We start from the raw sequence: 14,925 nt of genomic DNA on the forward strand, positions 1-14,925 counted from the left end.
CACAAACACTGGCGTGATGGAGAGTTGAAGGGGAAGAAAGGAGGATCTAGCGCAGGGCTTGGTAAGTGTTTGCTGAATGACTCTATGGCGGGTTCATGCCAGACAGGTGAAGAGGAATTGCCCAGGACAGAGGGCCTCTGGGAGAGGGTACAGGGCCCACTGGGAGGCCTGCCAGGGGTGGAGAGGGCTGCGAACTGTGAACATCTGAGAAAAAAGGTGGGCAGCCAAGGGAGAGGATCCAGCCACAGGAATGGGGCGGGGCCAGCCACAGTCGGGGGGGGAGTTGCCAAGGCCCCCAGATTCCCTTCAGCTATAGCCTCTCAGGCAGCACCATGTCCCGGAGCCCCGCTCTGGTCTGCACGGCACTGCGCCAGCCAGGATGTGATCACCTGTCTTTGTTGCAGGGACCTTCAGTCTTGTGAAGATGCAGGAGTGATATGCAGTGCTGTGGCCACAGGGTGCAGGGCAGACGGTCCTGTGGAGAGCCAGGGGCTCTCCGGCTGGCTGAGGGGCATCCTGCTCAGACTGGGGTGGTGTCTGGGGGACCTTTCCTTGGGGTGTGAGTGCCACACAAAGCCGTGTCTGGGAGTTCTCAGGTGAACTCGTGGTGGGGGTGGAGGGGCTATTGCAGGCTCCACTTACCTGCCATTGACAGTCTACTGGACGGACAGGAGAGGGGACCAGACAGCAGAGGCTCTTGGGCCATATCCTGAGGGCAATGGAGACTATGGGCAGGAATTTTCCCCCCATTTAAAAAACAGAGCTATTGGCCAGGCCCGGTGGCTCACACCTGTAATCCCAGGGCTTTGGGAGGCCGAGGCAGTTGGATCACTTGAGCTCAGGAGTTCGATATAGCCTGGGCAACATGGTGAAACCCTATCTCTACAAAATTTTTAAAAAAAATTAGTCAGGCCCTGGTGTGATTCTGTCCTGCGGGGCTGTTCTTTTGAGCAGTGGTTGTTTATCTCCATCCGCCTTCTCTCCCACTTAAGTGCGTGCCGCCACCCGGTAGAAGGTTCGATGGACATGGACATGAGCCCCCTGAGGCCCCAGAACTGTCTTTTTGGTCGTGAACTAAAGACCGACAAGATTATCAGTTTAAGGTGGACAATGATGAAAATGAGCACCAGTTATCTTTAAGAACCATCAGTTTAGAAGCTGGTGCAAAGAATGAATTTCATGTTGTTGAAGCAGAGGCAATGAATTACGAAGGCAGTCCAACTAAAGTAAAGTAACACTGGCAACTTTGAAAATGTCTGTTCAGCCAGCGGTTTCCCTTGGGGGCTTGGAAATAACACCACCAGTGGTCTTATGATTGAAGTGTGGTTCAGGGCCAGTTCATATCACAGCACTTGGTAGCTCTGGAGGAAGATGCAGAGTCAGAAGGTGGAGAGGAGGAGGATGTGAAACTCTTGAGTATGTCTGGAAAGCGGTCTGCCCCTGGAGGTGGTAGCAGGGTTCCACAGAAAAAAGTAAAACTTACTGCTTCTGCTGATGATGAAGAAGATGATGATGATTTTGGTGATGAGGAAACTGAAGAAAAAGCACCAGTGAAGAAATTTATACGCGATACTCCAGCCAAAAATGCACACAAGTCAAATCAGAATGGAAAAGACTCTAAGCCAACATCAACACCAAGATCAAAAGGACAAGAATCCCTCAAAAAACAGGAAAAAACTCCTAAAACACCAAAAGGACCTAGCTCTGTAGAAGGCATTAAAGCAAAAATGCAAGCAAGTATAGAAGAAGGTGGTTCCCTTCCCAAAGGGGAAGCCAAGTTCATCAATTATGTGAAGAATTGCTTCCGAAGGACTGACCAGGAGGCTGTTGAAGATCTCTGGCAGTGGGGGAAGTCTCTTTAAGAAACTCGTTTAAACCATTTTTTAAAAATGTTCCATCTTACTTCATTTCTGTAACAGTTGATATCTGGCTGTCCTTTTTATAATGCAGAGTGAGAACTTTCCCTACCGTATTTGATAAATATTGTCCAGGTTCCATTGCCAAGAAGGCGTTGTCCAAAGTGCCTGTAGTTTTTAAAGATTTTTTAAAACCCTTTGCTTGGTTCTAAGTGTGTATGAAATGTTATGATAGTAGTAGTGGTGGTCAGACATGGAAATGGCGGGGAGACAAAAATATACATGTGAAATAAAACTCAGTATTTTAATTAAAAAGAAAATTAGCCGGGCATGGTGTTACATGCGTTTAGTACCAGCTACTTGGGAGGCTGAGAGGCAGGGGGATCACTTGAGCCCGGGAGGCAGAGGTTGCAGTGAGCCAAGCTGGCACCACTGCACTCCAGCCTGGGCAACAGAATGAGACCCTGTCTCAAAAAAAATAAATAAATAGATTAATAAATAAACACTGAGCCATGTCTCAGTGTGCTGGGGCTACTGTAACAAAGTGCCACACACTGGGTGGCATGAAACAATAGAAACTGATTCTCTCATACCTTGGAGGCCAGAAGTCTGAAGTCAAGGGATGGCCATTCTCCCTCCAAAGGCCTTCCCAGAAGGATTCTTCAAGCTTCCAGTGGCCCAGGCAATCCCTTGGGTCTGTGGCTGTACCTCTTCACTCTTGGCCTCCATTGTCACCTGGCTGTCTTCTCTCCATGTCTGTCTATATTTCTCCCTTTCTTTTCTTTTCTTCTTTTTCTCAGTCACCCAGGTTGGAGTGCAATGGCATGATCTCAGCTCACTGCAACCTCCTCCTCCTCCTGGGTTCAAGTGATCCTCTTGCCTCAATCCCCTGAGTAGCTGGGACTACAGGTGCCCACCACCACACCCAACTAATTTTTGTATTTTTAGTTGAGACAGGGTTTCACCTTGTTGATCAGGCTGGTCTCGAACTCCTGACCTCAAGTGATCCACCCTCTTCGGCTTCTGAAAGTGCTGGGATTACAGGCATGAGCCACCATGCCTAGCCCTCTCTTTCCTTCTTATAAGGACATCAGTCATTTTGGATTTAGGGCCCAGCTTACTCCAATAGGACCTCATCTTAGCATTACATCTGCAACAAACCTAAATAAAGTCACTTTCTGAAGTGCTATAGGACTGTATCTTTTGGGGGGATGTGATGGAAACTGTAACAGACTATAATTTATATGGAGTAAAATGCACTGTCTTTAGTGTACATTTCTGCACGTTTGGACAAACAGCCATGCAACTGCCACGGCAATCAGGACAGAAAATTCCATCACCCTCCAGAAGCCCTCGTGCCCTTTTGTAGTCAGCGCCTCTTGTGCCCCAGACCCTGGCAGTCATTTGTTTCTGCTCCATCCCTGAGTTCTGCCATCTCGAGAACGTCCTCTGAATGGAGTCACAGCATGTCACCTTGTGCCTGGCCTTTTCTCAGCCTCCTGCATGTGGTCTGCTTGTGTTGTTGTGTGACTCGGGAGTCGGTTCCTCTTTGTCGCTGAGAATATTTCGTCATGTGGATCTACCAGCGTGTTTATCCCTTCTCTGCTGAAGCCTATTTGGGTTGTTTCCAGTTTGGGGCGATGACAAATACAGGCACTAACAAATGTTTGCATATTCTTTCGGAGTGGGGCCATGCGGGCAGGCTTGCATGTGGGCTGCTATGTGAGGAAGGATGTGGGGGAAGCTCAGGGAGGGGGCCGGGAAGGGGACAGTGGGGGGTCCAGGGAAGCACTGGTGCCTGGACTAGGGCCTCGGTGTCAGGGAGGGGAGAGGTGGCTCGGGGACAGGAGGGCTCACTGGAGTGTCTTGGGAGGCTGAGTGGATGGAGCCTGGCGGGAGACGAGTGTGCGTTGTGGGAACGAGGAGGCCGCCTTTCTTCCCTCCTACCACCTCCCTCCCGGGGCGACGGCCATTGTGGCTGAGTGTAGCTGTCTGGACATGTGGAGGTCGAGCAGTAGAACAGTATGGTGTGGTGGTCAGGGCTGTGAGCCCTGGAGCAAACCGCTGGGATTCACGTTCCACTCCGTGCCTCAGTTTCCTTATCTGTAAAATGACAGCTCCTAATTCAGAGTTGCTGTGTATTGTTACATGAGTGGATGTATGTAAGGACCTGGAACAGAGTCAGGAACGTAGTAGGTGCTGTTTCCATGGTCTTCTGAAGGGCCCTGATTCCATACCCTCTTGTCCACTCCACTTGCAGTTGGCAGTAGTGCCTGTTGTAGCCCCCTGGAGGTGTGGACGGCATCTTCATCTGGGAACTGGGGGCAGGTCCCCTGACCAGGTCTGCCCTGGCTGCCTGTGGGACCTCTAGGATGATTGCTTGGTCCATTCATATAGTGTGGAGGTGCAGGGTCATACTGTGCCAGGTGGCATGTGAGCAGTGTGTGGCACAGCAGCCCGCACACAGTAGGCACTTTGCAGGAGGCATGAAGACATGATGGAGAGAGGCCTCGGTGACTGGTTCATGGGACACACTCCAGTTTGGGGGCTGGCAGAGGCTCCTCATGCCACTGCCACACATAGCCCCTTTTCCTCCCAAATTTGTCCTCTGTCACTGATGGAAGCTGATGAAGGTGGTGGCCTGTCAGCCTCTGAGCTACATGGCCCATGGTGAGCTGGCACCTGGCCTGGGCTCCAAGGGGAGAGGTGTCATGGGTCCTGGTTCAAATGGCACAGCAGCCCCCAGAATCCAGGCCAGCTGATGGAGACCACCCCTCACACGAGATAGGGTTCATGTCCAGGTTGGTTATGATTGATACCAGCCTAACAAGGGGTCCTTACAGTCAGTTCTCATTGTTCACAGATTCTGTATTTGCAAATCAGCCTACTTGCTAAAATGCATTCGTGAGCCCCAGATCAACCCTTTTGAAGCCATTCGAGGACATAGGCGCAGAGCAATGAAATATTCAAGTTGTCCGATGGGCACATTCCCAGCTGAGGTTGAACAGGGAGATGCTCTGTTTTCTTTCAGCTCCCATGCTGCAAACAAGTGTCCTTGTTGAGGTCTATTTTGTGTAATGTTTTCATGCTTTTTTAAGTGGTTTCACTTTTTAGGCCCCAAAGCATAGTGTTCAACAGCTGTCTTGTGTTCCTAAGTGTAAGAAGGCTGTGATGTGTCTTACAGAGAAAATACATGTGTTCAATAAGCTTTACTCAGGCGTGAGTTAGTCCTGTTGCTGTGAGTTCAATGTCAATGAATCAAGATTATATATTCAATAAGGCGCCCTTCAACAGAGACACACATAAAACAAGGTTATATATTGATTGGCTGATGAAAATGTTGTGACCAGAGGCTTACAGGAACTTAGCCTTCTATTTCCCCTAGGAGCAATGATTCAGTATTTGCTAACTCAGTGTTCATGGTGACTTTATAGAACAAAACCATCATGAATAATGAAAATCAACTGTATCTTCCTCATGTGGATAAATCTGCCCCTAAACTCTCCCCTGCACTGTGCTCACTTCTACTGTCAGCCGCTCATGCCTCTGGGTTAAGAAGTACCGGGTTTTAGCTATGGTCTTTCTTGAAAATGCACAAGTCCTTGGGATATGCACTGCCCCTCCAGTCTTGGAGCCTTGATCCCTTCTCATCTCCAGTGACATTCAAGGGTTGGAAAAGACAGTTTCCAAGGAAGGAAGTGGTCAGTGCTAATATTTTATTTCCTGTGATTTTAACAGAAAGACTCTTGTAGGGAGTAGTATCAATCAAGGCAAATAAAAAGCAGGGATTTTTGAGTTTCACAGATTTGACACTGATAATCACAGAGATTATGTCTTGAGCATTTGCTAAGGGTCGAGATTTTTATCAGTTAATGGTCATAGCCCCCTGAGGCTGGAACTACAATGCCCAGTTTACACGTGAGGAAACTGAGGCACAGCAAGTGAGTGGATCAAAGCTCTTAGCAGTAGCAGAGTTGTGGCCACTTACCAGTTGATTCAGCCACCTGAATCCGGGTTTCTTTGAGTCCATATTCTCTGCCCTAGCCCCTGAACTCCCTGCAACTCTGTGCTTTATCCAAGGTTCTTGGTCCCTTATTGCCTTTTCTACATCCAAGTGTGCCTGGAAGGGATACTGCTGGAACCTCTGCAGCCTTCCAAGCCCCACTGAGGGGATGACCTCCCCATCCTCTACCCAAGTTAGTCCTATGCAGACAACCCAGGTGAAGAACCTGGGAGGTGTAGAAAGGTGCACCCGGCCTCACCCACCAGTCTCTCTCTTGTCATCTGCTGGCAAGGTCCCACCCCATAGTTGCTGTCCTTGGAGTCTTTGGGGGTCATTGAGCCTGGGTAGGATGGGTGTGCCTTGGAGTTTTGGGGAGTCATTGTAACCTGGGTGGGATGGGTGTGCCTGTCGTGCCTTGGAACTCCTCTTTTTAGCATCTTACCTCCTCATTGCCTCGCTGTTGTCCCCAAAGTTAATTCAACAGTATCTTCATCAGCTTGGGCTACAAACAGTGGGGATTGGGTGGGGGTACAAACAGTGGGAATTTATTTCTTGTGGTTCTGGAGGCTGGGAAGTCCAAGATGAAGGCAGCAGCAGATTCTGTGTGTGGCGAGGCCCAGTCACCAAACACCAAACACTGTCATAGATGGAATGTGTGTGTCCCCCCAAAATGTTTATGGTGAAATCCTATCCTCTCAGGAGACACGAACACTTAGTCTATGACACTTGTGCCAGTATTTCAATAAAATACTGGCAAGTGTTTTAGTGTCACACTTAGTGTATGACAGCCAGTGTCCTGAGCTTCCTCTAACCTCCCACTCTTGAAAACTCACCCACAGTGACTTCATGCCTTTGCACAAGGGACTTTGCATGCTTTATAATCTGATGGGGGCAGGTGGACATATATGTTAACAGGGAACAAAACCCTGGTGGTGGGATTTCCAGCCAGGGGTGCCAAGTCCATTTGCTTTGCAAGGGCACCTGGGCCTGGCAGACGGCCCCGTCAAGAGGCGTCAGAACTGTAGTCGGCCTGGGGTAGGCACATGACACGTTTATTCCCCAGCAGAGGAAATGTGGTCACAGCAACTATTAGGTGGGTTGCAGGGTGACTCAGTGTCGCCAGGGGGTGGAAGGAATGTGATGCTGATGTAGTTTCCTGCAAGGGGCGGGTCAGGGCTGCTCTCCTTGGCCTGCACCCTCACGACACTGACAGTGCCCCTGGGAGGGTGGCTGTGGAGAACCAGCAGTGTGTTCTGACCTCCCCCCAGTGTAGAAATGGTAGTTCACTCTGCCAAAGCACATTTCCCATCTCCCTAGTTATTTTAAACCCCTCCCCCTAGTAAGCCCTTGACAAAAGTGGAGGCAAGTCTCCTTTTTTTTTTTTGAAACCGAGTCTCACTCTGTCACCCAGGCTGTAGAGTACAGTGGCGCGATCTCGGCTCACTGCAATCTCCGCCTCCCAGATTCAAGCGATTCTCCTGCCTCAGCCTCCTGAGTAGCTGGGACTACAGGTGCATGCAACCATGCCTGGCTGATTTTTAGTAGAGATGGGTTTTCATCATGTTGGCCAGGCTATTCTTGAACTCTTGCCCTCAAATGGTCCACCCGCCTTAGCCTCTCAAAGTGCCCTCTCAAAGGGATTACAGGCATGACTCCCTTCTTTTATCTTACTGCTAAGAGAACCTAGGCTCATTGAAGGAGGGAGACTTGCTTAAGGTCACACAGGAAGCGAACAGCAACAGGCTAGAATAGACCCCAGCTGCCTTTCCAGCATACAGTGGTTTCTGCACCACCCAGAGCTGCCCAGGATGAGTACTGTCCACAGCCACTATTAATTGACCCACTGTTAAGCACCAGATGCCTTAGTTCTTCTGGTCCTCACAGCTAATCCTATGGGGTCATCTCATTTTAGACACTAGCCAGCCTCAGAGCAGAAGGCAGGCAGGGCACCCAGGCTCCTTATCCTCCCTTCTGGGGGAGGTTGTGTCTACCATGGTGTAATTCTTCCCCACTCCCTCTCCCTCCTCAGCCTCAGCAGGGGAGGGGGAGGCTGCAGTCTCCTCTCCGTGTCCCCCACTCAACTCCAGATGATGAGGAACCGCTGAGTAAGCAGCAGGCAGGACAGAGGCAGGGGTCACAGGGCCACGGTGGGATGTGTGGGCCGCCACGTGTTGCAGGTGCTCCCAGAGGAGGGGCAGTCTCCCCAGAGCTGTCTGAGCCTCTAGCCCTCTTGCTCATTTTCCCAGCCCGGTCTGTTTCTGGGCAGGAGAAGGCAGCAGAAGGAAGGTGAGCATGGGAGCTGGGAGGCTCTTGAAGGCCAGGGAGCTTTGGAGGGGATGAGATCCAGGAGTCTCATCTCAGGCAAAGACCAGGCCCGGGAAGTGGCCTTGAAATGTGCTAGCCTCCCGTGGCAGCTCCCAGGAGGAGGGGCTGGTAAACAGATAGCACAGGACTGATTTGTGTTCCTGAAGAACTTTCCAAACAGCGTGGTGGCTAAAGGTAATAATACTCAACATGCGTCTAGTTCTCCTTCTGTTTGAAAACAAATCCCACAAATAATACGTGAATTCACATATACACTGAAAAGATGTAAACTTTAGAAAAGTCTAGATCTGCACTGTCCAGGGTGATAGCCACTAGTCACATGTAGCTATTTTACAGGTTAGATTCATTAAAATGTGGCAGTAGCACAACCATTATGGAAAACAGTGTACGGATTCCTTAAGGAACTAAAAGTAGATCTACCATTTGATCCAGCAATCCCACTACTGGGTATGTATCCAGACGGAAAGAAGTCATATGAAAAGATACTTGCACACACCCAAAGTTTATAGCAGCACAATTCACAATTGCAAAAGTATGGGATCAGCCCAAATGTCCATCAGTCAACGAGTGGATAAAGAAATTGTGGTCTATATGTATGATGGAATACTACTCAGCTCTAAAAAGGAATGAATTGATAGCATTCGCAGCAACCTGCATGGGATTGGAGACTATGATTCTAAGTGAAGTAACATCGTATGTTCTCGCTCCTAAGTGGGAGCTAAGCTACGAGGATGCAAAGGCGTAAGAATAATACACTGGACTTTGAGGACTTGGGGGAAAGGGTGAGAGGGGGTAAGAGAAAAAGACTGCAAATTGGGTATAGGGTACACTGCTCAGGTGATGGGTGTACCAGAATCTCAGAAATCACCACAAAGAACTTAGGTAACCAAATACCACCTGTTCCCCCAAAAAACCTATGTAAATAAACAAATGTTTTATTAATATGGCAATAGCCTCATTTCAAGTGCTTAATAACCACATATGGCTTGTGGTGACCATACTGGATGGTACAGGTAAAGAAAATTTCCAGCAATGACAAAATTCTGTTGGACAGCACTAGCTAGACCAGAAACTAGGAAACCCTACCAGTCAAAATATCATGTTTGGAATCAGCTTGGTTCCTTTGGGCTTGTTTTATATATGTTTGCGTATTTGTGGCTATCCATAGAGTTAGACTTCTTGAGTTTATAAACTCTCTCCACATAATGATTGTATCTGATCTGCCTAGCAGCTGGGTGCCCTGCCTGCCTTCCGCTCTGAGGCTGGCCAGTGTCTATGGGTAAGAGAATAATGTTCCCCATTTAAAAAAATTACATCCTTTGAGTCATATGTCAACTTAGGTTCATAGAGTAGCTGAGTAAATGAGGCTGGTGTGGTAGCTCACACCTGTAATCCTAGCACTTTGGGAGGTTGAGGTGGGCGGATTACTTGAGGTCAGGAGTTCGAAAACAGCCTGGTCATTATGGTGAAACCTCATCTCTACTAAAAATACAAAAATTAGCTGGGTAATCCCAGCTGTTCGGGAGGCTGAGGCAGGAGAATCACTTGAACTGAGAGGCAGAGGTTGCAATGAGCTGAGATTATGCCACTACACTCCAGCCTGGGCAACAGAGTGAGACTCCATCTCAAAAAAAAAAAAATATATATATAAATGGACAAGTGAGGAGAGGTTGCAATGGGTTTGTTCCTTCGGGACAGAGAGGTTCTTGCCCTGGTTTTGTCCAGAGCAGCCGAGGGGCAGCCAGGCAGCGCGGCTCTTCTCAAATCCCTACACCTTCCACTGTCTTGTATGTGAGAGAGAGGCTCTAACAAGCACATTGATCTGGGAAGGCTCATGCCCCAGTGTCTATTCTCCCATTTTTATTGTTTCCCCTAAAGTCTTCACCTATTATTTTGATTGTCATCATAATACACATTTACTGTAAAAATATGGAGTGTTCAGAAAGTGCAAAGGAGGAGAAAGAAATCACTTTATCTCAGGATTAACTGCCACGGTTGTGCCAGTTTCCACTCCCACCTACAGAATAGGAGAGCTGCGGCTCTTCTGCATCCTCCCTAGGCCTTGGAAGTGTCAGCCTCCATTGTGACACCCATGGAGATGGGCCGTTGCTGTTCTGTTTATGATATCCTGATCCTCTTGCTGTTGAGAATCTTTTCATATACTCGTGGCCATGTGGAGATCCACCGTAAGAAGCACCGGGTCAAGCCTCTCGCTCATTTCCCTGTTTGTTATCTTTTCCCTGTTGCTGTGGGCAGTGTAGTTATGAACCCTTTGTTGGTTGTGTCTGTAAATATATCTTCTCTCACTCAGGGCTTGTGCTATCATTCTTGTTTTCTTTTTTTTTTGTTTTGAGACAGGGTCTTGCTCTGTTGCCCAGGCTGGAGTGCAGTGGCATGATCTTGGCTCACTGCAGCCTCTGCCTCCTGGGTGAGCTTTCATTCTCCTTATGATGTCTTGATGAACAGGAAGTCTTTGTTTTACTGCATTCAGTTTCATCGGTCCTTTCTTTTAAGATTGGCAGATGTGTGTGTGTGTGTGTGCAGGCACGTGCATGCTTTTTCAGAAGTCTCTCCACCATCAGATTATGAAGACATTCTTTACTTTCTTCTACAAGCTTTTTTGTTTTACCTTCCACCTTTAGGTTAGGACACAGTCTACCCAGAACTGATTTTTTTGTTTGTTTGTTTGTTTTTTGAGATGGAGTCTCATTCTTGTCACCCAGGTTGGCATGCAGTGGCATGATCTCAGCTCACAGCAACCTCCATCTCCCAAGTTCAAGTGATTGTTTTGCCTCAGCCTACTGAGTAGCTGGGATTATAGGCACACGCCACCATGCCCAGCCAATTTTTATACTTTTAGTAGACACAGGGTTTTGCCATGTTGGCCAGGCTGGTCTCAAACTCCTAACCTCAGGTGATCTGCCCGCCTCGGCCTCCCATAGTGCTAGGATTAGAGGTATGAGCCACCACACCCAGTCTCTCTCTGCTTTTTTTATTGAACACCTTTGGGGTTCCCATTGGGATCGTACTGATTCTGTATACCTGTTTGTGTAGAATTGATGCCTTGTCAATATTGTCTTCCACTCCATGGACAAAATCTGTCCTTCCATCCCTGCTTCTCCTATTGTGTGTCTGTGATATTTAATGTTTATATCATAAGCAGGCATCAGTAGAAATTTGCCAGTGATTAGAAACATAGACTATTGACTCAAGAAACTGCCAGGGTTCATATCCCCACGCTGCCACTGGCTAATTCTGTAGCCTTAGTGAGTTAACTTCTCTGTGTCTTGGTTTCTTCCTCTCTAAAATGGGAATGACAGCCAGAGTAATCTTATAGCGTTCTTTTAAAGAATTAACTTGGTTAATATATGTTAACCAGACACAGCAATGCATGGCACACAGTAAATAGTAAACTCTGGAAACATAATTTATTTCTGCGTAGGTAATATGCTCATACGATTTAAAACAAAAATATATAGAGAAAAAGATGTACAGGGAAGACATATTCCCACCTTGGTCCCTTCAGGTCCCTGTTTATACCCCTTCCTGACTGCTAGTGTCCTGTATCGTCTTCCAGAGTTTCTTTATGCAAATACAGATAATTACTTTTTTTTCCAACAAGGGAGCACAGTATACATACTGTTCTGTATGTATGTAAGTGGGTAATATTTCCTTAACCACTTAGTGGTTGGGTTGTTTCATATGATACTAATATCTCCTATTACTTCCTACGTCGCTTTTGTCCTTCAACCACACACCCGCCCTAGGAATCTTTCCACGTCAGTACACAGAAAGTATTCTTGTGATTCTTCTTAGAGTTGTGGAGTATTCCATTCATTTCCCTGGTCCCTTATTGATGGACATTTAGATTGTTTCCAGTCTTTTCTCCATGGCAGACAACGCTCCCCTGAATCCAGTGAGTACTTTTGTCTATGCGTCCTTTTGCAACCATACATATGAGTTCCCACAATTGCTGGGTCAAGGGGCCTATGTGTTTGCAATTGTGATAGAAGTTACTGAACAGCCCTCAGTGAAGACTGTACTAATTTATGCTTCCTCCAGTTATAAGTGAGTACCTTAGGGACTATTTTTGATGGCTATATATTATTCCAGTGTTTGTATGAGGTTGAACATCTCAAATTGCTTTCTTTCTAGGTCAAAAATGGTTGGATGTTGCCAGTTTCATATGGTACTAATATTCCTTAACCACTCCACTGTTGAACACTCTTTCTTGAGCCCTTATTCTATGTTGGGCTTGGGCATGCGGTGGTAGATAGGCCAGACACTGGAACAAAAGCTTGAGTTTGGGGGGAGACCGGCACCTTACAGGCAGTATCGTTTGACTGTTTCCAGTTTTCCACAACTGCAAGTCATGTGACAGTGAACATCTTTGTCCATTAAGCTTCATTTGCATTTCAAAAGTATCTCTTTGAGATCTAGAAGCAAAATGGCCTGCACTGTGCAGTCTTAGCCAGAAAAAGAGCACAGAGTTCTCTAAATATGCCTGTACACAGCCCAGCTCAGTACCACATATGAATACTCTTAAGGGAAACTATTTTTCAAAGTTTCAAGTTGTGTTATTTTTTGAGTAGGCAATATAGTCACACGGTTCAAATTCCAAGGGTACAAAAGGGTGTACACCCTGTCCCCAGGCCTCCCAGGCCATCTCCAGGGATGCCACCTGATCATTCTCAGGTCTGTCCTTGCAGAGATGGCCTTGGCTTGTCCTAATATACATGACAGGCGTACTTAGGGCCTGCCTGTTGCCCTTGGTGACCTGGTTCTTGTGTCTTTGCTGCCTCCAGCTTCAGTCCCAGCCAGGTCATTGGTCCCTAAATCCTGTCTTCTCCAGTAACTATCTCCATGTTCAGTGACGTTTCTGGGGACCTTGGGGTGGGGGGACGTCAGCTGCACTTTCATATGACTATTATTGTAATTGTTACAACGTTATGCCCAGAATAGGGTCTGAGCCGATAGTAGGTACTGAATAAATAACTTACTGGGAGAATGAATCGTTGATGCTAACGTCACTGAATGTTTGCTGTACTCCAGTCAACTGTCCTGAACTCTTTACAGCAAACCCATAAGGTATTAATTTATGTTTCCCATTTTAAATATAAGCAAATTGAGGCAAAGAGAGGCTGAGTCACTTGTGAAGGCCACCGAGCTGGGATTCGAACCCAGGCTGCCCGGTTCTCAAGTCCATGCTTAAACCACTACACCGCATAGCTCTGGTTGATGACTGAAGGCTGAATTGCATGCAGCACCAGGGACAGGATTGGTGCCGTCATCTGGGTCCTGGTGGGAGTGGACACACCTGCCCAGAACAGGTGGTGCGGTCAGCAGGACAGGCAGGCTGAGTCAGCTTAGGCCTTTCCCTATCTGGGTCATCCTGGATGACCACCCCATCCTGGATGACCCAGATAGGGAAAGTGGCTAGGACCTTTGAACCAGAGAAGATTCCAGAGGGAGGGAGGGTGGAGGAACTGGAAGTCAAGGTTCCTAGGAGGCTTGGGGTTTCCAGGGTTCACAAGAGCAGAGCCCAAGAAGACAGAGCAGCTGGGAGTAGAGGCTCAGCAGAGCAAAGCCATGAGCTATCAACCACAGTGGCTGAGTAGGGGCCCCGGGGTGGGCCTGGCATGGTGGGAGCCACCATCAGAAGGGCCTCAGCACTGAAGCTGGCTGCCTCCGCTGACTCCACCAGGACTCCACACTGCGTGGTCAGTGTAGACAGGTAGAGCCCAGTGGGGACAGCAGGGCACCTGGCTGGAGTCAGGAAGGCAAGGCTGGTAGCTGGAGAGTGCTGGACACACACTGAGTGACAGAAACCATGCAGCACACACAGATGTGGAAAGCTTGAAGGCCTTTGACCTGTCAGACCCCTTGATGTGGGCTGTGATGTGTGAGCTGAGGCAGTCTGGCCTGCTCTCAGCACTTCCGAGGTCCTGAAGACCTGCCTAAACTGACTTTCCCTGTTTGAGGCTGTGGGCAGGGGCCCGCAGAACCCATCCCCTGTTCCTGTGGCTGACCCACCGAGGGGCCTTAGGCTGCACTCTATTCCCCCAACCCTAATGGAAGGTCTTTTGGTTTCCTGAGGGAGGAGAAACCCAGGGAACTTTTTCACAAGATTTTCCAGACACTGTTCTTGGAGCCACAAGCATCTATGGAAACCCGCCAGGGCCCTGTATGGTGGTTTAGCCCCTGGAAGTAGGCTGAAGGCATGTGTTGAGCGTTTGTGCTTCGTGCATGTGTGCGAGTTCCTGGTTCTGAAACTGCTACTTCTCTTCCATCCCCACGGGACCTCCGTGGTCAGCTTGGAAATGTGTTTTTGTTTCTGTGTGCACCAAAGCCTGGGCCAGAGGTGGAATGAGGAAGCAGCTGTGGCTTAGCTTCACACACATCTAGGAAGAAGGATCTGGCAGACCCGAAGCCACGGAGAAGCCTGCCTGGCTGCCTGCCTTCTTCTGGGCTGTCCATTGGGGCAGGGCCAGTCTGGCTTGGAAGAGAAGCCTTCAGGTGGTGGCTAGCCAAGGGTCGGTACAGAGTTGTGGAATTTATGATGCTGGAAGAAACCTTAGTCCTTGATCTGATCCATGCTCAGGAAATACATAGCTCAGCTGCTGCTGCTCTCCCAGGCAGAGCCCATGGCACTCGTCACCAGTAGATCCCTGCATTCTCTCAGCTGAGCCCTCGGCAGAACAGAGTCTAGGCAGCTGTTGTCAGTCAACTGGGGTTCCCGTT

General features: G+C 48.4%; 1 protein-coding gene and 1 pseudogene across 3 annotated transcripts in view; both read left to right on the plus strand.

Annotated features, from left to right (window-relative positions):
• Nucleotides 1-14,925, plus strand: part of RIN3 (Ras and Rab interactor 3) — a 174,292-nt gene that overhangs the window by 12,461 nt on the left and 146,906 nt on the right. The window lies entirely within an intron of this gene.
• On the plus strand, nt 905-1,992 carry LOC144577460 (nucleophosmin pseudogene; annotated as a pseudogene).

The sequence above is a fragment of the Callithrix jacchus genome, chromosome 8 (genome assembly GCF_049354715.1).
Source record: "Callithrix jacchus isolate 240 chromosome 8, calJac240_pri, whole genome shotgun sequence".
NCBI lineage: Eukaryota > Metazoa > Chordata > Mammalia > Primates > Cebidae > Callithrix > Callithrix jacchus.